This window comes from Hylobates moloch, unplaced genomic scaffold (genome assembly GCF_009828535.3).
Source record: "Hylobates moloch isolate HMO894 unplaced genomic scaffold, HMol_V3 SCAFFOLD_6, whole genome shotgun sequence".
Lineage (NCBI taxonomy): Eukaryota > Metazoa > Chordata > Mammalia > Primates > Hylobatidae > Hylobates > Hylobates moloch.
The window spans coordinates 144,005,277-144,029,645 of record NW_026652281.1 but is presented as its reverse complement, the minus strand read 5'-3'; the positions used below and the strand labels follow the sequence as shown (position 1 = coordinate 144,029,645).

Below are 24,369 nucleotides of genomic sequence, written 5' to 3'. Positions count from 1 at the left end.
CAGCCTGGGTGACAGAGCAAGACTCCATCTTAAAATAAATAAATAAATAAATAAATAAAATACTTCACTTTACTCTTTTCTTCCTTGGTGGCTCTGATGGAAAGTCCACTGAATTCTTATTCTCCATAGGAAAGGCGTTTTTGTACTGCCCCCTGTGCCCAAGGACCTTTCAAGAACTGTCTTTGGCTTTCTGCAGCTGGAATATGATATGCCTAAATGTAGATTTTAGGTATTTATCTCGTCTGATATGTCCTGAAGTTTCTGCAACTGTGGTATGATGTCTTTCATTAATTTTGGAAAATTACTGACCACTGTTAGTTCAAGTATTTCTTGATCCATTCTCTCTGTCTTCTCTTTGGGTATTCTCATTTTGCATATATGCATCCTCAGAAGCAGTCCCAGTTTTGTGGTTTCTGTTCTATTTTTTCAATATTTTTTCTCTTTCCATTTCAATTTGGAAACTTTCTATTAACCTGCCTTTGAGATTACTGATTATTACTATTATTTTTTTTTAAGGTGAGGTCTTGCCCTGTTGCCCTGGATGGAGGGCAGTACCACGATCTCAGCTCACTGCAGCCCTGCCTCCCTAGCTCAAGCAATCCTCCCACCTCAGCCTCCCAAGTAGCTGAGACCACAGGCATGAGCCACCATGCCCAGCTAATTTTTGTATTTTTTTGTACAGACGGGGTTTTGCCATGTTGCCCAGGCTTGTCTCAAACTCCTGAGCTCATGCAATCCACCTGCCTTGGCCTCCCAAAGTGCTGGGATTACAAGTATGAGTCACTGCACTCAGCCTAGCTTTCTGATTGTTTCATTAGCCACGTTCAGCTACTGATGAGACTTTCAAATGCATCCTTCATTTCTATTACTATGTTTTGTTTTGTTTTTTTTAATTTCTAGCATTTTCTTTGGATCCTTTCTTAGATTTTCCGTCTCTCTTAGTACATTGACCATCTGTTCTTGCATGTTGTCCACTTTTTCCATTAGAGCTCTTAACATAATGAACATAGTTATTTTATATGCCTTGTTTGACAACTCCAAAATCTGTCATATGTGAGTCTGGTTTGGATGCTTGCTTTGTCTCTTCAGGCTGTGTTTTTTCTCTTGCCTTTTAGCATGTTTCGCGATTTCTTGTTAAAAGCTGGGCATGATACACAGTGTAACAGGAACTGGGGTAAAATAGGCCTAAATAGTAAAGTGGGGTAAAATAGCCCTAAAGTAGTGTGGGGTTTTATGTTAAACTGGCTAGGAGTTTATCTTTGCTTAAGGTTTGCCATAGTTATAGGTGCCAGCGCTTCAATTTTCTCTAGAATCATTATTTTAGACTCCCATGCTACCTTTAGACTTCCCTAAAAACTTCTCCTCAGGTAAAAGCTGTGTCTTGCAGCTTTTTTGCTTCACCTTCAATACATTGTTATTATACTAGAGCCTTGTTCATGTGGTGATAAAGTATCAGACAGGTGGAGCATTCTATAATTACATGATTAAATCTTAGTTTTTTAGTGGCCATGTATCCCTGGACTGTGACCTTCACAATGTATCTTAGAATCCTACCCTCTCACCCCTCCAAGGGCCTTAATTTGGGGAAGTTCTGTTTCCTCATGTGAGAGAAGTTTCTGGTGAAGTCTTTTCTCCTGAAGGGTAGACCTTCATAATGAAGAATGCACTGGGCATATTTCACAATGGTCACTCCTCCCCTCCCCTGCCAGAGCCATGAGAGACTCTTGTTTCTACACTATAAGAACCTAGTAGAGTCCGTGGAGATGAGTTTGTGTAGAGCCGCTAAGCCTATGGCCTCCGGGAGTTTCACTCTCCGGAGCTCATCTACATTAACTCTACAACAATTTGTTACAATTACCATTTACGTGTTCCTAGCACTTTATGGCTGCAGTAGGGTCTGCCCCAGTATACAGATCAGGCTATGACTCTCTGGATTCTCTTTTCTCTCTAGATTTTGCACTAGGGTGTTTGCCCTAAAACACCAGTTCTCGGATGAGTCCAAGAAAAGTCAATGGTTTTTAGTTCATTCTGCTTTTGTCTGTCTAAGGATGGGAGATAACCTCTGAGGTTTTTACATGTTGAAACTGAAACCCAAAGTTTAGTAACATTTTGTTACTAAGTAAAACAGAAGTGCACCTTAAAACATGATATAAAATATAATCTATTTATATTTATGTATGTGTCTAGCGGAAAACATACCAAAATATCGAGAGGTGACAGCGTGCTGGCAAGCCCTTGCAGCCCTCGATCGCTCTCGGGGCCTCTTCTGCCTTGGCGCCTACTCTGGCCACGCTTGAGAAGCCCTTCAGCCCCGCCCCCCCGCCCCCAGCTGCACTGTGGGAGCCCCTTTCTGGGCTGGCCGAGGCAGGAGCCGGCTCCCTCAGCTTGCCTGAAGGTATGGAGGAAGAGGCAGGGGAACCAGGGCTGCGTGCGGCACTTGCGGGCCAGCGCGAGTTCCGGCTGGGTGTGGGCTCGGCGGGCCCCACACTCGGAGGGGCCTGCCGGCACCGCCAGCCCCAGGCAGTGAGGAGCTTAGCACCCAGGCCTGCAGCTGCGGAGGGTGCGCCGGGGTCCCTCAGCAGTGCCGCCTGCCAGCGCTGTGCTCGCATTCTCATGGGGCCTCAGCTGCGTCCCCACGAGGCAAGGCTCGGGACGCGCAGCCCATCTTGCCTGAGCCTCCCCCGTCACCGTGGGCTCCTGCGCGGCTGGAACCTCCCCTGCGAGCGCCTGCCCCTGGTCGCCAGCTCCCAACCACCCACCAAGAGCTGAGGAGTGTGGGCGCACTGCGCGGGACTGACAGGCAGCTCCGCCTGCGGACCTGCTGCAGGATCCACTAGGTGAATCCAGCTGGGCTCCTGAGTCTAGTGGTAACTTGGAGAACCTTTATGTCTAGCTAAGGGATTGTAGATGCACCAATCAGCACTCTATGTCTAGCTCAAGGTTTATGAATGCACCAGTCAGCACCCTGTGTGTAGCTAATGTGGTGGCAACTTGGAGAATCTTTATGTCTAGCTAAGGGATTGTAAATACACCAATCAGCACCCTGTGTCTAGCTCAAGGTTTGTAAACACACCAATCAGCACCCTGTGTCTAGCTCAAGGTTTGTAAATGCACCAATCAGCACCCTGTATCTAGCTAATCTGGTGGGGACTTGGAGAACTTTTGAGTCTAGCTCAGGGGTTGTAAACACACCAATCAGCACCTTGTCAAAACGGACCAATCGGCTCTCTGTAAAACAGACCAATCAGCTTGCTGTAAAATGAACCAATCAGCAGGATGCCGGTGAGGCCAGATAAGGGAATAAAAGCAGGCTGCCAGAGCCAGCAGTGGCAAGTTGCTAGATTTCCTTCTGCAGTGTGGAAGGTTTGTTTTTTCGCTTTTTACTATAAATCTTGCTGCTGCTCACTCTTTCAGTCTGCACTGCGTTTACGAGCTGTGACACTCACCGTGAAGGTTTGCAGCTTCACTCCTGAGGCCAGTGAGACCACGAACCCACTAGGAGGAATGAACAACTCCAGACAGGAAGAACGAACTACTCGCGCCGCCTTAAGAGCTGTAACACTAACCACGAAAGTGTGCAGCTTCACTCCTGAAGCTAGCGAGACCACCAACCCACCAGAAGAAAGAAACTCTGAACACATCTGAACATCAGAAGGAACAAACTCTGGACACGCCATGTTTAAGAACTGTAACACTTACTGCGAGGGTCCGTGGCTTCATTCTCGAAGTTAGTGAGACCAAGAACCCACCAGCTCCAGACACAATATTAGTAGTTCTTATTCAGGGTATTGAAATGGAAGGTTATTTCTATTTTCATCTACTACTTTCACTGTGATTTCTAAACTATTTACAATGAACAATATCATTTTGAAAAGATACTATTTTAACCTTTTTATTTTGAAATATTTCAAACTTATGACATATGCAAATAAAAGAATAAACACCTATTTTTTATTTATTTATTTATTTTTGAGACAGAGTCTCATTCTGTCACCCAGGCTGGAGTGCAGTGGCGTGATCTTGGCTAACTGCAACCTCTGCCTCCCAAGTTCAAGTGATTCTCTTGCCTCAGCCTCCCAAGTAGCTGGGATTACAGGCACATGGCACTGGACAGCTAATTTTTGTATTTTTAGTAGAGATGAGGTTTCACCATGTTGCCTAGGCTGGTCTTGAACTCGTGACCTCAGGTGATCCACGCACCTTGGCCTCCCAAAGTGCTGGGATTACAGGAGCGAGCCTTCGCGCCTGGCCTAATTCTCGTTGTTTAGAGTAACCATTGTCCTCATATTTATTCTTGTACTTCCTGATCAAATTTTGTATCTTTAGTTGATACGCAAGTAATATGGTTTAGTTGTTGTCGTCCCCAAATCTCATGTTAAAACATGGTCCCCACTGTTGGAGAGGGGCCTCGTGGGAGGCATTGGAGTAATGGGGCTGGATCCCTCATTAATGGCTTGGTGCCCTCCCGAGAGTACTGAGTTCATATGAGATCTAATGTTAAAAAGTCTGGGATTCCCCCCATCTCTCTCTCTCTCTCGTTCTCTTTCCTGCCATGTGGTATGCGAGTTCCCTGTTTGCCTACCACCATGATTAAAAGCTTCCTGAGGCCTTACCAGAAGCAGATACTGGTGCAGTGCTTCTTGTACAGTCCGCAGAACCATGAACCAAATAAACCCATTTTCTTTACAAATTTCCAAGTCTCAGGAATTTCTTTATAGCAATGCAAAATGGACCAAAACAGAATATATACAAAGTTTACTTATTGTAAAAATTTACAAAAATGTCCTTTACTGTATGTATCATTCTGTAGTTTGCATATTCGAGTTGAAGATCTATATACCTCGAGCCTAGAATTTCCCTTTCACATAAATGTCCTAGAGATCTTTCCTCATGTGTACATACTATAATAAAACATGCTTTAAAATAAAATGTATATTTGCATTACTTTGTCAGAACAAAAAAACTGAAAATAACCATTAGAGAGTGGGTAATAAATGTGAGAGCATTCATGCAAATGAATACTATACAAATTTCAAATAAATAGATATATCTACATGCTATCACTATAAACAAATCTCATAACATCGAGTAAAATAATTGTAAAAATTTAAATAAAAATAACATTCATCCTTTACCCTTGTTCTTAAAATAATAGTAATATACTATTTTTAATAATTTAACAGCTATCTGTGTGTCCTTTCTACTTCATGGTTTCCATCATCCTCTGTTATTTCAACATCTAAACTTACTATATCATCTAGTATTTGAGTTTCGTATGACTCACCCACATTTTAATGATAATTTTCTCTCAATTTTTTCCATCTTTAAGCACTTCTTGATTTTATCTTGAGGTAAGTAATATCGAAGATGACAATCTACAAAATTCTGGAGTGCCAACTTCTTCCCTCTTTCATTCTTCTTGTCGTTGTAGTCTTGCTAAAAATGTTCTTTTGTCCTCATCATAACCTCAGCTTCTTCATGTTTTCAACTTCTTACTATTTCTCCATTCTATGAGATTTTGGAGGGTCTCATTTGCCTCTGTTCCCAGCCTTGATCTTAGGCTTAGCTAGTTAATCGATGCTCTCCTGAACACCGTAGATTCATGGATTCACTATTCCTTTTGCTTTTATAATTCTGGTGATTTTCAATTCTAAATAAGCCCCTCTATCCATTTCCTGTATTATTTGGCTACTGAGCGCTTCTGGAAGAAGTTAAAAAATCAAGTACAGCATGAAAATCAGGTATAGTTAAAAACTCACTAATTTCTAACACAGGTGGATTTATAAGGCTTGGGTTGCTGGTAACTCTCCTATTTACTTGCTACAGACCTGCAGTAGTTTCTTACTACAAACCTGCAGAGATTTCAAACTTTCTCTGGTCTCATCAAATTATCAAAACTCTTTATTACCTTACTGGCTGAAAAGAGCCTTGATAGCCCATTGTCTTCAACTTGACTGAGAATATTTAAATTTCCTAGAGTGCCCTTTGTCTTTCTCTTCTGTATTTCAATATAACTCTGTACCTCCAACTAGTGTTTCCTTTTCTCTCCTCTTGTAGAAGAAATATGACTCCCTCTTGTCAAAACTAACAGCTACTTATGTGCCTTAGTTTTGACATCCTACGCATGACATCAATATTTTACAGTTTTACCTTTTCTCTTATATTGTCTGCTTCCCCGCCCCCCACCTTTTTTTTTTTTTTTGAAACGGAGTTTCGCTGTGTGGCCCAGGCTGGAGTGCAGCAGTGTGATCTTGGCTCACTGCGAGCTCCGACTCCCGGGTTCACGCCATTCTCCTGCCTCAGCCTCCTAGGTAGCTGGGACTACAGGCACCCGCCACCGTGCCCAGCTAATTTATTTGTATTTTTAGTAGAGATGGGATTTCACTGTGTTAGCCAGGATGGTCTCGATCTCCTGACCTCGTGATCCACCTGCCTCGGCCTCCCAAAGTGCTGGGATTACAGGCGTGAGTCACCGTGCCCGGCCTGCTTCCCTGTTTTCAAAGCCCCTTCTGTCCTGCTTACAAATATACTCAGATCTCACCTCTCCCAATAGTATTTTATATTTTCCTTGCTGCCCCCTTATGCTATCACCCAATCTTTCTTTTTATCTCCCTTTTACTCTTATTTGCCAAAATATTCATTTAAAATTTTAAAATTTAAAATTTGGTATTTCATCACAGAAAATAACCATGAAAGACTCCCACACTGAAATTGAATACATGGTGTTATCATATTTACCTTAAAAATCTTAACAGAAATTAATAACTCATAGTGCAAAAGCCCCATTGTCTAAACTCTTCCTTGTTTTCTCCCAAAAGTTACCACTCTCCTCAAGTATGTGTTACCATTCCCATGCATTTTTTGCATTTTCATAAACACATATAAAGCCATAGGGAATATAGATACTATTGTTGTGTCTTTAAAAAGTTCCAGGCTGGGCGTGGCGGCCCACGCCTGTAATCCTAGCACTTTGGGAGGCCGAGGGGGGCGGATTGCCTGAGGTCTGGAGTTCAAGACCAGCCTGGCCAGCATGGTGAAACCCTGTCTCTACTAAAAATACAAAAATTAGCCGAGTGTGGTGGCAGGTGCCTGTAATCCCAGCTACTCAGGAAGCTGAGGCAGGAGAATTGCTTGAACCAGGGAAGGAAGTTACAGTGCGCCGAGATCATACCATTGCACTCTAGCCTATATGACAGAGTGGGACTCCATCTCAAAAAAAAAAAAAAAAAAAAAAAAAAAGAAATTCCAGTGGGGTTGCATATTGTACTAATTCTACTCCAAGTTCAGTTTTTGATATGAATTCATATTAATATATGTAGTTCTGGCTTATTACTTTTAAATTTGTATAAAACTGCATTGTAGGAATAAACCACAGTTTGTTCATTTTTTTCCTCTTGAAGGATTTGAGTAGCTTTTTCTTTTTCTACTATTATAAACGGTGCTGCTAACCTCTCTTGTCCATGTAGGAGAGTTAATTTGGGAAATGTATCTAGAAGTGAGGTCACTAGGCTGAAGAATATGGATAATTTTATTCAGAATTATAAAATGAACTGCAAAATATTCTTTCAACTTTATATTAAATTACATCACTACTTGCTTCTACAAACTCTTACCAACACTTTGTGTTATTAGACTTAATTTGTTTTGCCATTCAGATGAGAATAAGTGTTATCTTGATTTAGTTTTTCATTGTATTGATTACTAGATCGAGCAGCTTTTTCTGTGTTTATTAGTCATTTGGTTGTTCCGTTCAATGAATTGTCTGTTTATGTATTACTTATCCACTTTCTCTTTTTCTACCTTCTTATTGATTTTCCTTCATTCATTTGTTCATTCATTTAATCAACAAGTACTATTGAACACCCACTATTTCTAGGCACCCTTTTATATGCTCAAAAAACATCAATGAACAACAGCAATGAAATACTGCCCTTGTGGAGCTCACTATCTTGCAGATTAAGAATATGAAAAACAAGTAAAATATATGGTGTTTTGCAAGATGACATGCAAAATAAAAAAATAAGGGCTGGGCGTGGTGCCTCATGCCTGTAATCCCAGCACTTTGGGAGGCCGAGGCGGGTGGATTACGAGGTCAGGAGATTGAGACCATCCTGGCTAACACGGGGAAACCTCGTCTCTACTAAAAATACAGAAAAAAAATTAGCTGGGCATGGTGGCACGCGCCTGTGGTCTCAGCTCCTAGAGAGGCTGAGGCAGGAGAATGGCATGAACCCAGGAGGCGGAGCTTGCAGTGAGCCGAGATCGCGCCACAGAGCGAGACTCCGTCTCAAAAAAAAAAAAAAAAAAAAAAAAATACCAAAAACAAACAAACAAAAATAAGGGCACAGTAAGGAGAATGGTACAAGTTGTGGCGCCACTGCACTCCAGCCTGGACGACAGAGCGAGACTCTGTCTCAAAAAAAAAAAAAAAAAAAAAAATTGTGGTCAGAATAGTCTCATTAAGGGGCGATTTGATCGGACTTGAAATTGCCACAGGAATCAGCCAAGTAGTTTCTGGCAGTACAAAGCATTTCAGACAAAGGAAACAGCTAGAACCACGACTGTGAAGTGGGATCATGCCTTTTTTGTCTTAAGAACAGCAAGAAGGCTAGTGTGTGGCTGCACCAGAAAAAGCAAGGGAGAAAGAAGTTGCAGTGAAGATCAGAGAGTCACTTCAGGCTTCTGAGCTGTGATCTGACTTAAAATTTTAAAAGATCATTGAGGCTCCTATGAAAGATACACGTAGAATAGAAGCAGGGATGGATATTTAGTTGCTTCCATGTCTTGGTTATTATGAATAATGCTGCAATGAACAGGGAGTACAGAAAGATCTGTACCTTTTATAATTGACTCTGCCTTCAATTCCTTGGGACATATACCCAGATGTGCTATTGCTAGGTGATTTGGCATTTCTATTTTTAGTTTTTGGAGGAACTTCTATGCTGGTTCCAATAATGGCTGTATGAATTTACACTCCACTGACAGTGTATAAGTGTTCCCTTTTCTCCATATCTTCACCAATATTTATCTGTTTTTTGATAATAGCCATTCTAACAGGTATGAGGTGATAGCTCATGTGGTTTTGATTTGCATTTCCCTGATAATTAGTGATTTTGAGTAAAAAATGAGTTACATATATCCAACGAAATATTATTCAACCAAAGGGAATTTTGCCATTTGTGACATTATGGTTGAATCTAGAGGTCACTATGCTAGGTGAAATGAGGCACAGAAGGATAAATACTACATGATACAACATATATGATAAATTTAAAAGAATCAAATTCATAGAAGCATATAGTGAAATGGTGGTTTCTACAGGATGAGGAGAGAGAAAAATGTGATGTTCATCAAAGGGTACAAAGTTTTGCTTATAAATGATAAATAAATCATAGAGATCTATTGTACAACATAGTGAATATAGTTAACCGTACTGTATTGTATACTTGACATTTTTCTAAGAGAGTAGAACTCATGTTAAGCATGCTTATCACAAAAATTTGTAATCATAACATATAATAGATTGGGAGGAAGCTTTGAATATGATGAATAGGTCTATGGCACAGATAGTGGTGGTGGCTTCATGGGTGTATACTTATCTCCAAATTGACCAAGTTGTATACATTAATTATGCACAGCTTGTTATATACCAAAAAATCAATTCTACCTCCACACACACACACACACACACACACACACACACACACACACACAAAATAGAAGCAGGGAAACTTGGTAGAAAGCTACTGTTATAATACTGGCAATATACATGATGAAGAGTGGTTAGATTCCGGCTAGGTGTGGTAGCTCATGCCTGTAATTCCAGTATTTTGGGAGGCCGAGGTGGGCGGATCACCTGAGGCCAGGAGTTTGAGATCAGCCTGGCAAACATGGTGAAATACTGTCTCTACTTAAAAAAAAAAAAAAATACAAAAATTAGTCAGGCATGGTGGCACACACCTGTAATCCCAGCTACTTAGGAGGCTGAGGCATGAGGACTGCTTGAACCCGAGAGGTGGGAGTTACAGTGAGCCGAGATTGTACCACTGCACTCCAGCCTGGGCGACAGAGCAAGACTGTTTCAAAAAGAAATAAAAAAAAAAAAAGGAGAAGAAAGAAATAGAATGGAGAAAAAAGAAAAAGTTAACCTTTTGTTTACTTTAAAATGAGTATTTCTAACTTTTATTATTAAGGGGTTTGCTGTAAGTTTTCGCTAGAAACGTTCATCATATTAGCAATGTTTTCTTAGATTCCCTGGATTCTTTTTTGTTTTTATAATCAAGAATGGACGTTAATTTTATCCAATTATTTTGTATCTTTTGGGATGACCATTTATTCCTTCCCCCTTTAACCTGTTAACATATTTAATTACTTTAGTAGTTTTTTCCAGTGTTAAACCATCCATGAATTCTTGAGGGAAACCTTTTCTGGTTCCAAAGCATTTTTAACACATTGCTTTATGTGGCATGCTAATATTTTAAATAGGATTTTTGCATGTAAAACTCTAATTGAGATTGGCTATAATTGTCTTATACTTTCCTTGGTTGGTTTGAACATCAAGTTTATATCAGCTTTTAATAAAATGTACAGAATATTCCGTCTTTTCATCTCATCTTGAACAGTGTGTAAAAGCCAAAGATATTATGTCATGAATGATTTGGCTAAATTCACCTCTAAAATGATCAGGATCCATTGTGGTCCATACTGTCACTCACAGACTGTATATTTTTGCAGTGTACATGCTGAACCACTGCACTAGCTTGTAATTGGTCACTTACTATCCTCTGTTGCCTTTGATCTTTGCAAACTTGACACTGTATCATGTTCCTCTCTGAGTTTCTCATGGCCTGGAAGGTCCTGAGTGGTTTGACTCTGCCTGCTTTTCTGATCTCATCCACCACCATTCTCTTCCTAACCCAATATGTTTCTTTTTTCTTTTCCTTTTTTTTTTTTTTTTTTTTTTTTAGGAGATGGAGTCTTGCCCTCTCACCCAGGCTGGAGTGCAATGGTGCAATCTAGACTCACTGCAACCTCTCTGCATCTCAGGTTCAAGCGAATCTCCTGCCCCAGCCTCCCGAGTAGCTAGGATTACAGGCACGTGCCACTATGCCCAGCTGATTTTTTGTATCTTTAGTAGGGACGGGGTTTCACCATGTTGGCCAGGCTGGTCTCAAACTCCTGACCTCATGATCCGCCCGCCTCAGCCTCCCAAAGGGCTGGGATTACAGGTGTGAGCCACCGCGCCTGGCCAGTATGTTTTAAGAGTTGTGATCCTCATACTGTTCTTCCAGCTCACCAAACTCAGTCCAACACCAGAGCCTTGCACTTTGCTCTTCTTTCTGCTTGAAATGCTCTTTGCTTATATCTGAGTTTGGCAGACTTAATTGTGTCATTTATGTCTCAGTTCAGACATCAACTTTCAGAAAGGCTGTACCTGATTTCTGTATGTAAAAGATCAACTCCTCCTCTAGCCCCTCTCTATTCATTACCTTGTTGTTGTCTTAGTGTTTTACAAGCATTACCAATATCTAAACTTATTTTTTCTAACATATGAATATCTGAACTTATGGCTTTTATCTTTTGTATTTGCTTGTTTTAGTTCACTGTTTTTCTCTCCTCTATTAAAATGTAAGATCCATGAAGGTAAGGACTATTTCTCTTCTGTTTATTAAAATGTCTCTAGCCAGATGTGGTGGTGAGCGCCTGTAATCCCAGCTGCTCAGGTGGCTGAGGCAGGAGAATCTCTTGAACCTGGGAGGTAGGGGCTGCAGTGAGCCAAGATCACGCCACTGCACTCCATCCTGGGTGACAGAGCAAGACTCCGTCTCAAAAATAATAATAAAAAAAATAAAAGTCTCCAAGTCCTAGAACAGTGTGAGCACCTAGTACACGAGCTCTCAAAAGTATTTATTGGGCTGGGCGCGGTGGCTCACGCTTGTAATCCCAGCACTTTGGGAGGCCGAGGCGGGTGAATCACGAGGTCAGGAGATCGAGACCATGGTGAAACCCTGTCTCTACTAAAAAATACAAAAAATTAGCTGGGCGTGGTGGCGGGCGCCTGTAGTCCCAGCTACTCAGAGAGGCTGAGGCAGGAGAATGGCGTGAACCTCGGAGGCGGAGCTTGCAGTGAGCCGAGATTGCGCTACTGCACTCCAGCCTGGGTGACAGAGCAAGACTCCATCTCAAAAAAAAAAAAAAAAAAATTTATTGAATGACGAAATTAGTGAATGGACGAAAAGGCCAATCTCATCTTTCCCAAATATTAACTGCCATAAAATCCTTATTTTTGATATCCTCATCAATCATTCCTTCGACATAAGTGGGTTAGACTCTGTCCAGGACACTAGATAAACAGTAGTGAACAAAACAGACTCTTTGCACTTGTTGAGATTATACACTAGTGTTGACCAACAGTATATATATAAGTACGTAAATATTATGTCTTGTCATGTTCTGGTAAACCAGCTCTCTAAATAAAAGTCCTGACTGGTAGTATTGCCAGTTGTCATAGTGTAAATATTTGCAACATGGCCAATTTCAAGTTTTAATGTTTTAAAAAATCACCTGGCAAATTTCTGAGAAATTTAGTAATTGAATTCTATGAGCAGGTATGGCTATGTCAGATAGTATTCAGTGCTATGGAGAAATATAAAACAGGGGTGGCTAAAGTGGGAAGAAACTTTTGAGGAAAACGTGTTAGTTTACAAGTGACACGTGAGCAGAGACTTGAAGGAACTGGGACACCAATTTTGTGAGTATCTTGAAGAAAAGAATTTAAGACAGAGGGAAGGCTGGGTGCGGTGGCTCACGCCTGTAATCCCAGCACTTTGGGAGGCCAAGGCACATGGATCACGAGGTCAGGAGTTTGAAACCAGCCTGACCAACATGGTGAAACCCCGTCTCTACTAAAAATACAAAAATTAGCCTGGCATGGTGGCAGGCACCTGTAATCCCAGCTACTCAGGAGGCTGAGGCAGGAGAATCGCTTGAACCCAGGAGGCGGAGGTTGCAGTGAGCCGCAATCACGCCATTGCACTCCAGCCTGGCAACAGAGTGAGACCCCGTCTCAAAAAAAAAAAAAAAAGAAAAAAAAAAAAAAAAAAGACAAAAGGAAACAAAAATGCAAAGGCCTGAGGTAGTAGCATGCCTGGAACAAGAAGAATGGTGTGGTTATGGCAGAGTGAGTAAGTGGGGAGGAGAGGTGAGGTTAAATGAGATCGGAGGGCCTAGTAACCCCTTTCAAGAACTGTCACTTTTACTCTGAGTGAGATGGAGCACCTATGGATTGGGGCAGAGGAATAACAAGCTTGATAATTATAGTCAGCCGAACACAATAACAGTTGTCATGTTCTGACTCCGAAATTAATAATAAACGTAATGTATAGCATAGAAATCCTACTGAAGTTATTATGAACGCAAGTGCAAAATCTTTTTATAAGCCTAGAGTGGGATTTTTCCTTTATAAATGTCAGTTACAGATGTACAAGCAGCAAATGTTTTTGTGGATAACTTAAAGTCCTTGTTTGTAGTTCCACCAATGACTCGCATACCTGGCAAACACAAATGTTTGTCTGGCAGTTGCTGGTCTGTACTTATGGTAAACATCATTCCAGGATGTTGTACTATAAATTTCCTTTGGGGATGATTTTGTGAGACCCATTTTGGTTTTTACGGGGACATCCCTGCCCAGGTTTAATAATAGCATAAGAGATATTCACAGATTTTTATAAAAAACTGATTTTTAATGTTAAGACTAGTTTTAATATAAGTGATTTTTGTGCTAATAGCTTTTCAAAGTGCCACTTAACTGCATATTATAGCTAAAGAAGAATTTGGGTAACATTGCAAGAAATAATTCTACATTCCGTCTCCATAAAACTGTGGTCTTGGTTTGTCAATTGCACTAATGAGGTCTATATATGAGATAGTTAATACCCACTTGGCCTTCTTACAAATGCATGCCCTGACAAGATGAGGGCTCTATAAGAGAATGTGAATGATTCTACAAAAACCCGTAAGAAGCATCAGACAAAAAGAGAAAAATATAAAACAGGTGCCTCTTATTAAGCACTTAGTATTTGCCCAGCACAATGCTAAGCACTTTGTTTACATTAGCTCCATAATTTCCTTCTAGCTAAGTACTGTTTATAGGTCAGGTTCAAAGAATTTAAGTGTCATACAAAGTCACATGAGTGGTAAGTGGCAATGGTAGGACTTGACTCGGCAGCCTGTGCTCCTTCGCGCCTGCCATGTGTTGCTGCCTACAGGTAGAGTCACGTGTAACTTTACCATATATAAGAGTAGCACATGGCTGGGCGCGGTGGCTCACGCCTGTAATCCCAGCACTTTGGGAGGCCAAGATGGGCAGATCACCTGAGGTCAGGAGTTTGAGACCAGCCTGGCCAACATAATGAAACCCTGTCTCTACTAAAAATACAAAAATTAGCCAGGTGTGGTGGTGGACATCTGTAATCCCAGCTACTCGGGAGGCTGAGAAAGGAGAATCACTTATACCCGGGAAGCGGAGGTTGCAGAGATTGCAGTGAGCCAAAATGGCGCCACTGCACTCCAGCCTGGGTGGCAGAGGGAGATTCGATCTCACAAAAAAAAAAAAAAAAAAAAAGTAACACACATTACCATAAAGATGTTTCCCATTTAAAATCTTACAAATTATCCCACAAGTCCCTAGGGATTATAACAGCTATACGCACACAGAAAAATTTTACTTTTCTACCCATCATGAACCACTTAAAGTTCCTAAGTCAGCATTTCCGAAAAGATATTCAATGGACCACTAATCAATTACATGTACTTTTTATGGCATACTGTGGCCAAATTACTATGGGCTATATTGGGTAAAAGAAGTTATATAGATTGTTGTTATTTATTTATTTGGTTTTTAGGACCTCTTAGATTCTTTAATAATGTTCTTTGAAAATTGCTAAGAGGTCAGATAGTTCACTTTATTTCCTAAACATATTTTATTGAAGAACATTTTCTTTCAATACAGTAACACGGTGAATGCTTTGCAAGAGCACTTTTTGGAGAGCTGCCTCTCACTCACCCTTAAGTTCAGGTTTATAACACAAATAGAAGCATCATCTCTTCAGGAGAGTGCCCATCCAAGAGTTCAGTATGATATCGGAAGAGGATGAATCAGAGCCACACGCTTATTTGTTTCTGTTTTAAAGACTCTGGCACTAGTTCAGCTTCTGACAGAGATGTGTAGATCTCAGTAAAATCAAAGAATGAAATTGTATTCCTTGAAGATAACTCTTATCACGTTCTTAGACACCACGGGGTTTTTATTATTTTTTGGAACGGGTAAGATAGTGAACAACACCTCCAAACAAGCTTGCTTAGTTACAAACACTGACTAGAGGCAAGAGCTGGATCCTTCCATGTCCATGTGGCATTTTTCTCACTCACAGAAAGTGTCTGTGTATCTGTGTGTATGCATGTGTGTGCACACATGTGCGTGTGTTCCTTGCAAACGCCTTTGGGGAAATTTTTGGTCTTATCAAAATAACATTACTATCAGAATTTAGTCATCTAATCAGCCTGAATTCCTCAGTAGATGTAGCAAATCGCTCCCCAGAACCAGAAAAATTAAGGGAGGAGATCGTCTAACTGACAGAAATCCTCTAACTGCCTCATTGGACGTGCTCCTTTTGCCTTTGAATAAACTACGCTCTGAACTGTAGATCCGAATATCAAATTCATCATGTACTAAATGAGGAAGGCATCATTACAAAGAATAGCATGGGCTTCTATGTCCATGAGGGCTGAATCCAATCATAGCTCTACCCACTAACTCCCAGGCTGTGTCGCTTATTTACTTATTTATTCATTCACTTATTCATTCCAATCATGCATTTATTAAGCAAATTCTTATGGATTGCCTTTTATATTTCGAAACCTGTTTTCATCACAAGTTCACAGTGCGAGGTAGATAAGCCTTTGAGCCTCACTTTCTTCATCTATAAATTGGAAATTTATGGGACTGGTAGTGAGAATTAAATGAAACTATGTATATGAAGTATCTAGTGTAGTGCCTGGTGCACAAGAGGGGCTTAATAAATCCTAGTGATCATTAAACCAAGGATGATAATAATACTTCCTGATTTCTAACCAGCTGAGCTGAACAGTTCCCACAAGTATATTCCTTTGCATGGGAGGGGGAAAAAGCAGCTGCTTATATTGCGGTTTTTTGTTTTTGTTTTTGTTTTTGTTTTCTGTTAAATAGCTATAATTTCCAAAGTATTTACTCCTTGCAGTCTAGATAATAAAGGCTGTTTTATAGGAAAGATATTATCTTAGGGGAATATCATTTTAAGTGACATTACCTATGAATGCTTTAATTCATTTAGGTTTATCAGATTAATTTACAAATTGCCTGGCAGGTCCCTAAGAGAGTGGGAAGCTGGAAGGCACATTACGTGAGAAAAGACCAAAAAAGTTCTTTGGACAAGGGGCTGACGGGAGAGCTACAATATTAGGAGACTCTCAGAAGCAAGGGACTGGAAGTTCTAAGACAGAAAGGAGAAAGAGGATAGATATTTACTAAAATTTTGCAATATTCTCTTCAGATTAAAACTGCAGTTTTTATCATTACCTGTGAGAACTTACATGAGCCAAAAACCCATGTATCGCTCTTTTGCCTCATCTTATACCACTCTTTCTTTGTTAATTACACTTTGGTCTCATAGAGCTTCTTTCTGGCCATCAAACTCCCAGCATTTCCCTGGGACTCCGGGTCAAAAAAGAAGAAAAAAAAAGAAAGTCTCAGATAATCTCCAATGTATCATTCTATTATTGTTATTACATTTACCATAATCTACAAACTTCTTTTTAAGCTTAATTAGGTTTTGTTTTTTTCGTTTTTCTTTTCTTTTTTCTTTTTTTTTAGATGAAGTCTCGCTCTGTCACCCAGGCTGGAGTGCAGCGGCCTGATCTGGGCTCACTGCAACCTCCACCTCCCGGAGTCAAGTGATTCTCCTGCTGCAACCTCCCGGGTAGCTGGAATTAAAGGCATGTGCCACCATGTCCGGCTAAATTTTGTATTTTTAGTAGAGACGGGGTGTCACCATATTGGTCAGGCTGGTCTTGAACTCCTGACCTCATGATCCACCCACCTTGGCCTCCCAAAGTGCTGGGATTACAGGCATGAGCCACCGCGCCCAGCCTGAATTACGTTTTTAATTATCTGATTCCACTCTGGTTTTCAGAATATAAGGTCTAGATACACAAGGCGTTTGTTTTTGTTGCTGTATCTCTAGCACTGGGAATTATGACTGCCATCTAGTAGAGTCTCAATAAAAAATTGTTGAATGAATAAATGATTTAATACCAGCATAAATAAAATCCTTCAAAGGTATGTTGAGAAATGGCAAGGAATAACTTCACCAAATTGACAATTTTGCCTAGGGCCAAAGCTGAATGTAACATTAATAGTGTTCACTGATATTTTCTGGACTAATTTTGACATCTGTAATGAAAGAATTATTCCTTCATGCATGCAATTCAGGGAAATCAGTTATTATTCTAATCAATGTCTTGCTACTTTGAGCAATGGTTATTTTAAATCACCAAAAAGGTGTGTTTGACCATGTGTCTTGAGAAGAATTTTCCACCTTTACATTTCTATTTAGTATAGGGGAGAGGTGACTTTTGAATATGTGTATGGAGGATTAATAATTATGTAGATGTTTGTTACATAATAACATCATCAGAAAGAACAATAACAGCTTTTATTTTAATGGATGCTAGGCAAAACATCATTACCTTTATTCTCCCCTCAAAATAAATAACCAAATAATTACTTATCTTGTTTCATCTTCTTAGTGACAAGTTTCATTAGTTTAAGACATTTTTAAAAGCTCACAATTTCCATATTTGCTATCATACTACTTCTAAGGATGTGAAACTCTTGCTAACCCACAAATAAGAGACTCAGTGCCTGTATGTCAAACACAAGATTTCTTCCAGAGCTCAAAAACATCTTGTGCTACAAACAGAATGGCAATTACTGATGCAAAAAACGTATAGCTCCCTCAAGGCTTTCAGAAATCTTGATTATTTAATCAGTGTTCTTCATTCGTAGGGCTAGGTAGTTGATGGCTCCCAAAATGTGGCACATTGGACATTAGCCAGATGGAATGCCAGTTTTCATTTGAGATTAAAGAGGTAAAATCCAACAAGAAAGGTTTTCCACCACCTCGGACTACAGCTCAACTTATATCAGATGACAAATAAAACTTGGCAGTCTGCTTTGCCCATGATTTTAAAACAGATACTTCATTGAACTCTCAGTTACCAAATGAGCTGATTAACTCTGTTGTTGATTAAAGTTGTATTCCATGTTTTTGTTACTTACAAGTATCTCTTTTCTTTTTGGGGGGAATCTAGTTCTTTCCATTTAATTCTCACCTCTTGTTTAAGGTTTCATTATTCCATTTAGGTTTTGATATATACACTTACTGGTGCTATTTTCAAGGCTTTTCTTTTATATACTTGCAAAATTAATGTACAATATGCATTACATATCAGGAACCTAAACTACATGCATTTCTTTCATAGTTACACATAGGAATACCATAGTGATGTTTTACTTTACTGTTTGCAGATATGCCTCTTTCTCTTTTTTAGTTGTTTCATTTTATCTGTACAGAGTTTTGGTTTTTAGAATGTTGGGGTCCTAATTTATACCAACAGCATACTTGAGATTGACAGCTCTACTAAAAAATAGGTGATAGCTACTACAGCAGCAAGTAGTCAGACAAAAAGTGTTTATTAATATCAACACTAAGAAACTAAAGGGTCCAGGAATGGTGGCTCACACCTATAATCCCAGCACTTTGGGAGGCCGAGGTGGGAGGCCGAGGTGGGAGGATCACTTGAGGTCAGGAGTTCAAGACCAGCCTGGCCAACATGGCGAAACCCTGTCTCTACTAAAAATACAAAAAAATTAGCCTGGCATGGTGGCATATGCCTATAATCCCAGCTGCTTAGGAGGCTGAGGCATGAGAATTGCTTGAACCCGGGAAGCGGAGGTTGCAGTGAGCTGAGATGGTGCCACTGCACTACAGCCTGGGTGACAGTGAGACTCTGTCTCAAAAAAAAAAAAAAAAAAAAAAAGGAAGAAAGAAAGTAAAGGAAGGCCTGGGAGTCTAGAGTCCAAAAGTTCAGGAAGAAGTAGTCACTTCAGATGTCCAGGCTGTAGAGAAGCCAACATTCCAGGCCTGGAGGTGCATTAAATAAAGGACACCAGTGACCAGGTCACTAGGCTGCACCGGACCAACAGACAGAATTATATTTGTTGGGAGTATCATTTCATATGACACTTTCCCTTTCTTCGGCTTCAATCCTATGAAACTTCTTTCAATTTTCTTACCAGACCTTACCCTCTCTCATTTTGGGGCTTGGATAATAAGTTCCCTCTCTCTATGCCACTCTTTCCTGTTTCTCTCCCCTTCCCCCAATATTTCCCTGGCTATATGTTGCTTCCCTCCCAATTTTCAGTTACGTATCACCTCTAGCAGGAAGACTTTGCTGACTACATATGTGCATGTATGTGGAGCCCTAGGATTCTGTTATCCTGTATAATGGGTGCTATGTACCTTGAAGGTAAGGACTGTATTGATCCTCATCCATTCCTGTATCTCTAGCATCCAGCATAGCACCATCCAATTGCTTAATGAATATTTGTTGAAGTAAAAAAGCATTGCCTATGGGTGTGGGTGGCTATGGGTACTTGAGTATAAGCAGGAAATTGATTGCAGCCTGTTGAAGAGCGAGCATTAAGATGGTAGAAAAACTGATATCTGGAGGGGCACGGCTAAAGGAACTGAGGTGCTTGACAGTGATACAGGATGAGGGTCTAACTCCAAAGTACTCCATTCAGCATTCCCCAGAATGTTGCTTTAGTTATTAAGAAAGCAGCTAATACTAATAATGCTTTCCAATCTCACTGCACTTCATACTCAAAGGATTTATTGAGCTTTATAAACAATGATTAATCATCCTTACCCCAGTGAGGGGGGTAAGAGTTATTATGCTCATATTATGGAGAGGAAAACCAAGGCAGAGAGAGAGAGAGAGAGATTAAGTGGTTAACCCAAGGTCAGGCAGTGAGTCATGGAGAGCTGGCACTTAGACGTGCAGTTTTAAACTTGCAGCTCTGGGCTTTGTCTATTGAGCACAGAACTGGAAGCTGGATGGCTTCCCTGACCCCCTAGAAGGGATGAGCAGCTCCCTTTTCCATGCTTTCCCATCTCCATTGGCCCCACCATTGCCTTTATCTTACTATCTGCCAGGTATGGTGCCTAGCGTTTTTCATATATTTTCATGGCATCCGGAAGAGAAAAGGAACTACCATTTTCTTTTTCTTTTCTTTCTTTCTTTTTTTTTTTTTGATGGAATCTTGCTCTGTCACCCAGGCTGAAGTGCAGTGGCATGATCTCAGCTCCTCACTGCAACCTCCGCCTCTCGGGTTCAAGCGATTCTCCTGCCTCAGCCTCCCGAGTAGCTGGGACTACAGGCATGCACCACCACGCCCGGCTAATTTCTGTATTTTTATTAGAGACGGGGTTTTGCCATGCTGGCCACGCTGGTCTCAAACTCCTGACCTCAAGTGACCTGCCCATGTTGGCCTCCCAAAGTGCTGGGATTACAGGCATGAGCCACTGTGCCCGGCCTATTTCTACCATATTCAAGATGAGAAAACCAAGTCTCAAAAATATTCATTAACTGTTTAGTAGAAGACTTGGGATTCAGGCCTGTGATTCTCAGAGGTGAAAGCCCATGCTGTTTTACATCCTGTCACTTAAACATTTGTGTACATGATAGTGCATGATGGGTAGGTAGTATAATTCACAGAGGATAACAGAGTACTAGGATATAATTGATCTTCAATAAATATTTATGAAAAAAATGAAAGATCTAAAATCCCTCTCAAGATACTAGGAAGCTGATGCTGGAGTCTAACATGTGAATGGCTCAAGGCCATAGAAGACAAGCCGACATGAAGTTCACGGCTATAATTGTGAGATGTGGACACCATGCGGGGATTCTCTGGGTCTCCTCCCATGAAGGGAGGCAGAGGTTTACTAGAGAGCCACCTTAACCATCCTTCACATTCCTTTAATCTCAGCAAGATGCAAGAATCTAGCTTTATCCTTTCTCATTTACATGTATCTGAAAAGCAGATGAAGAGGTTAACAAACAGAAATCCAATACAATTCTCCTTTAATTAGGGAAAATCTAACAACTACCTAAATATTCAATGAATGAATATTAATTCAAATTATCAATATTTTACAACTTTGCAGCCATTCAACATAGTGCATCAGAAGTGATCTTTCAACACATCCAGTACATGAATAAATGAAAAACGCATGTTGCAAAGCATTACAGAGGTAAGTCTTATTTTGTGAAATAAAATATATATATCAACACAAGAAACTCTAGAAGAATATCTGTTACCAGATAGCAATGATGGTTATCTCTAGGAAGTAGGATTATGGGTGTCTTTATTTTATTGCTCTATATTTTCTGACTCTTTTGAAAAAATCATGTATTGTTCTTATGATGAGAACCAAACTTAGTTTTAATTTTGAGAAAAAAAATAAACAGATGCCTCTTGAGAAAGAATGGAATTTGATCCACTGGAATCATAAACCAATAACCAGCTGCCACATAAAAATCTCAGCATTAAAATAAGCCACAGACTCCTGAACATACTCAAGCTTGCGTCTCCCTCTCCCTTCCTGACATAAGAAATCGAATGATTCATTCTGTTCCCCTCCACCTTACCCTGACACAGCAAAGATGGAATGTGCACTATTTCTAAATCAAAATAGGCACGGTGCAGCGAGAAACACTTCCAAATGATGAAATTAGATTAGAAGTTAAGACAAAATATGTTTAACTGGCTTTTAAAGAAATTGGTGGAACACATTACTATAAACAGTACATTTGGGCAGCCAAACAAACTTTGCCCAGAGAAAATCAATTTTACTCCTCAAACAATGAGAAAAATTACTTTTGATTCGACATTAAATATTGTTGTAAGTATTTTTAAGAAGCATTTCTATAATTCTGTGTAGAAATAGGAGTCAAAGGATGCCTTTGTTACCATGGTAACAGTCTCCCTTGGCAGAGCCAAGGATGAAGTAGCATACATTCGCCCTGCATATATTTGGCCAATCAATAAACAAAGGACTTAATCTGCATGCATCACATTAGGAAAGTGGTCAAGGTGTTGATGATTAGGAAAAGGGTGCAGAAAGGGTGTTTGAGAATTCTGGGTTCAATCATCCAGCCTAAATTTCAACTGAGTGTTGTTAACACTTTCTTCATTAGAAGCCCATTATGAAGATAAACTATTGCTGAAATGCCTGTAGATCCTTGAAAAATGGAAATCATCATTACAAAATTTTAACATGTCAGTGTGTATAAAGCTGATAAACTAGGATAGGATTATGAAGACAATGTGTGATACCACGAAAAAAAAGCACATACCTTGGAGCCCCAGAAATAATGATAATAATAACAGCTAATATTTCCTGAGCATTCACTATGCAGCAAACATAAGCTAAGTGCTTTATGTGAATTATTTCACTGAATCTTTCAAACAACCTCAAGAATTACTACTATGAGTTTTGATTACCATTTTGCATATGATCTGAGAACTATTATTACTCTAGTTTGCTGATAAGAAACTCACACTTAGATTCCAGTAAGTAGCCCAAGGTCTTCTGTCTTGGGAGTGTCGGAGGCAATGGTCAAACTTAAGTTGGTGGGCAGACCCAGTGTTGCAGTCAAACCTAAGCCTTGAGCTACAGGTGCATGTTCTATTCACCACCCCATACCGCCAGCTTTGCCAGGAATCAACAAGGCGACTTGGTGAAAGCTATTTTACCCCTTTTAGCCCCAGACTCTTCATGAGCACGTAAAAGCTTATAGGAGGTTACAACGAGATAATGTATGTATACTCTTTTCTTCCTCTTGAAAGTTGTCAATTCCTCAGAACTTACTTTAGTTATTGTATTGACAGCTTTTAACTTATTTGGCATGAGAGAGAGCTAAGAATTATTAGCATGCTAAAATACCATTCTACTTTTGAATGCAACTTCCTTCCCCTTGAACATTTGAATAAAATTACCAACAAATAACATGCACACACGTGCGCTTGTACACACACACACACACACACACCATAAGTTTTTTCTCTTATTTTCTTACCCTTGTCACATGAAATGGCCACAAGACATAGGGCTTCGGGAATGTCAGCAGATAGAAATGCGATAAAGAGAACAGTCATCAGAAAACTAGCTCTGTGACTTTGGGGACATCTGTGAACATTACTTTTCTGGGCCTCAATTTCCTCTGCTGTAGCAGGAAAGAATTGAAGGTTACTTCTTCCGAAGGACATTCCATGGGTAACTATCCATGATATGACTGTGTCTGTGAGCTGAGCGGCCTTGCTTATATGAACCCTCTCTATGCCTTGTATTTATTTATTTATTTTGGATTTTTATAACCGGCTAAAGAAAATGAGTCCTTTTCAATCCCCCTGCACATGGCCTCCCTTCCAAGTGGCTTACTGCACATCCTAGAATTATCTTCAAAACTGAGGCTTCTACGACATAGCCCTATGTTGAAAACTTGATAAAATTCTTTTTCTAGTTTTTTCAATGAAATGTTTGTCCCTCAATCATGTCATTATACAGATTATTACTCTGGGATAGAGACCATAAAACTGGGAATGGGACAGCAAATAAGTGCCCCAAATAAGTGCAAATAAGTGATCCAAATATCCCCCAATATTCTGAAACATCAACCGAGGTATCAATAAAAAGCAAAAACAGAGGCATTTTAGTAGATCAGTTATTGAGCAAAAGAATTACGGAAATGTTTCACTTGTCCAGTCTTTATCATCAAATAAAATGCTTCTGTCACCTTTTGCTGGGTTCACTTTAAATGATTTCATAAGGCATTTTAATTAGCAACATCTACTCAGAAAAGCAGTGTTGAGCATTTGTGTTTTACTTGGTGCATTTCCTCAGGTAAAATTATAAATACAGTCCCTGAATTTCATGGCCACCTGATCTTAACATGAAGCTCATATTAAAGCCATCTATAGAGCATGTTTTCCTGCACACTTGACAAGTGAGTACACACAACCCCTCTTTGGTCATGTGGAGATAGGAGTTTTGTGCCATAAAAAGCACAGCCCGAAGTGTCAATTGTTTAGCTCCCTAAGAGGCAGGCCCATGGTTGCCTTAAATGCCAGCAGCAGGTTGAAGTCACCTGGAATGGTGTTTCAGAGAAATCCCCTTTAGTATAGGGGAGGCTTGTAGTCTGAGA

At 40.1% G+C, this 24,369-nt stretch overlaps 1 protein-coding gene and 1 long non-coding RNA gene across 2 annotated transcripts in view; one reads left to right on the top strand and one right to left on the bottom strand.

Annotated features, from left to right (window-relative positions):
* Positions 1–24,369, bottom strand: part of TENM2 (teneurin transmembrane protein 2) — a 1,386,931-nt gene that overhangs the window by 1,334,628 nt on the left and 27,934 nt on the right. The window lies entirely within an intron of this gene.
* LOC116471822 (uncharacterized) lies at positions 3,329–24,139 on the top strand. Its single transcript, XR_004248885.1, has 3 exons — positions 3,329–3,727; positions 21,330–21,416; positions 24,069–24,139. It is a non-coding gene; the product is annotated as an uncharacterized LOC116471822 (long non-coding RNA).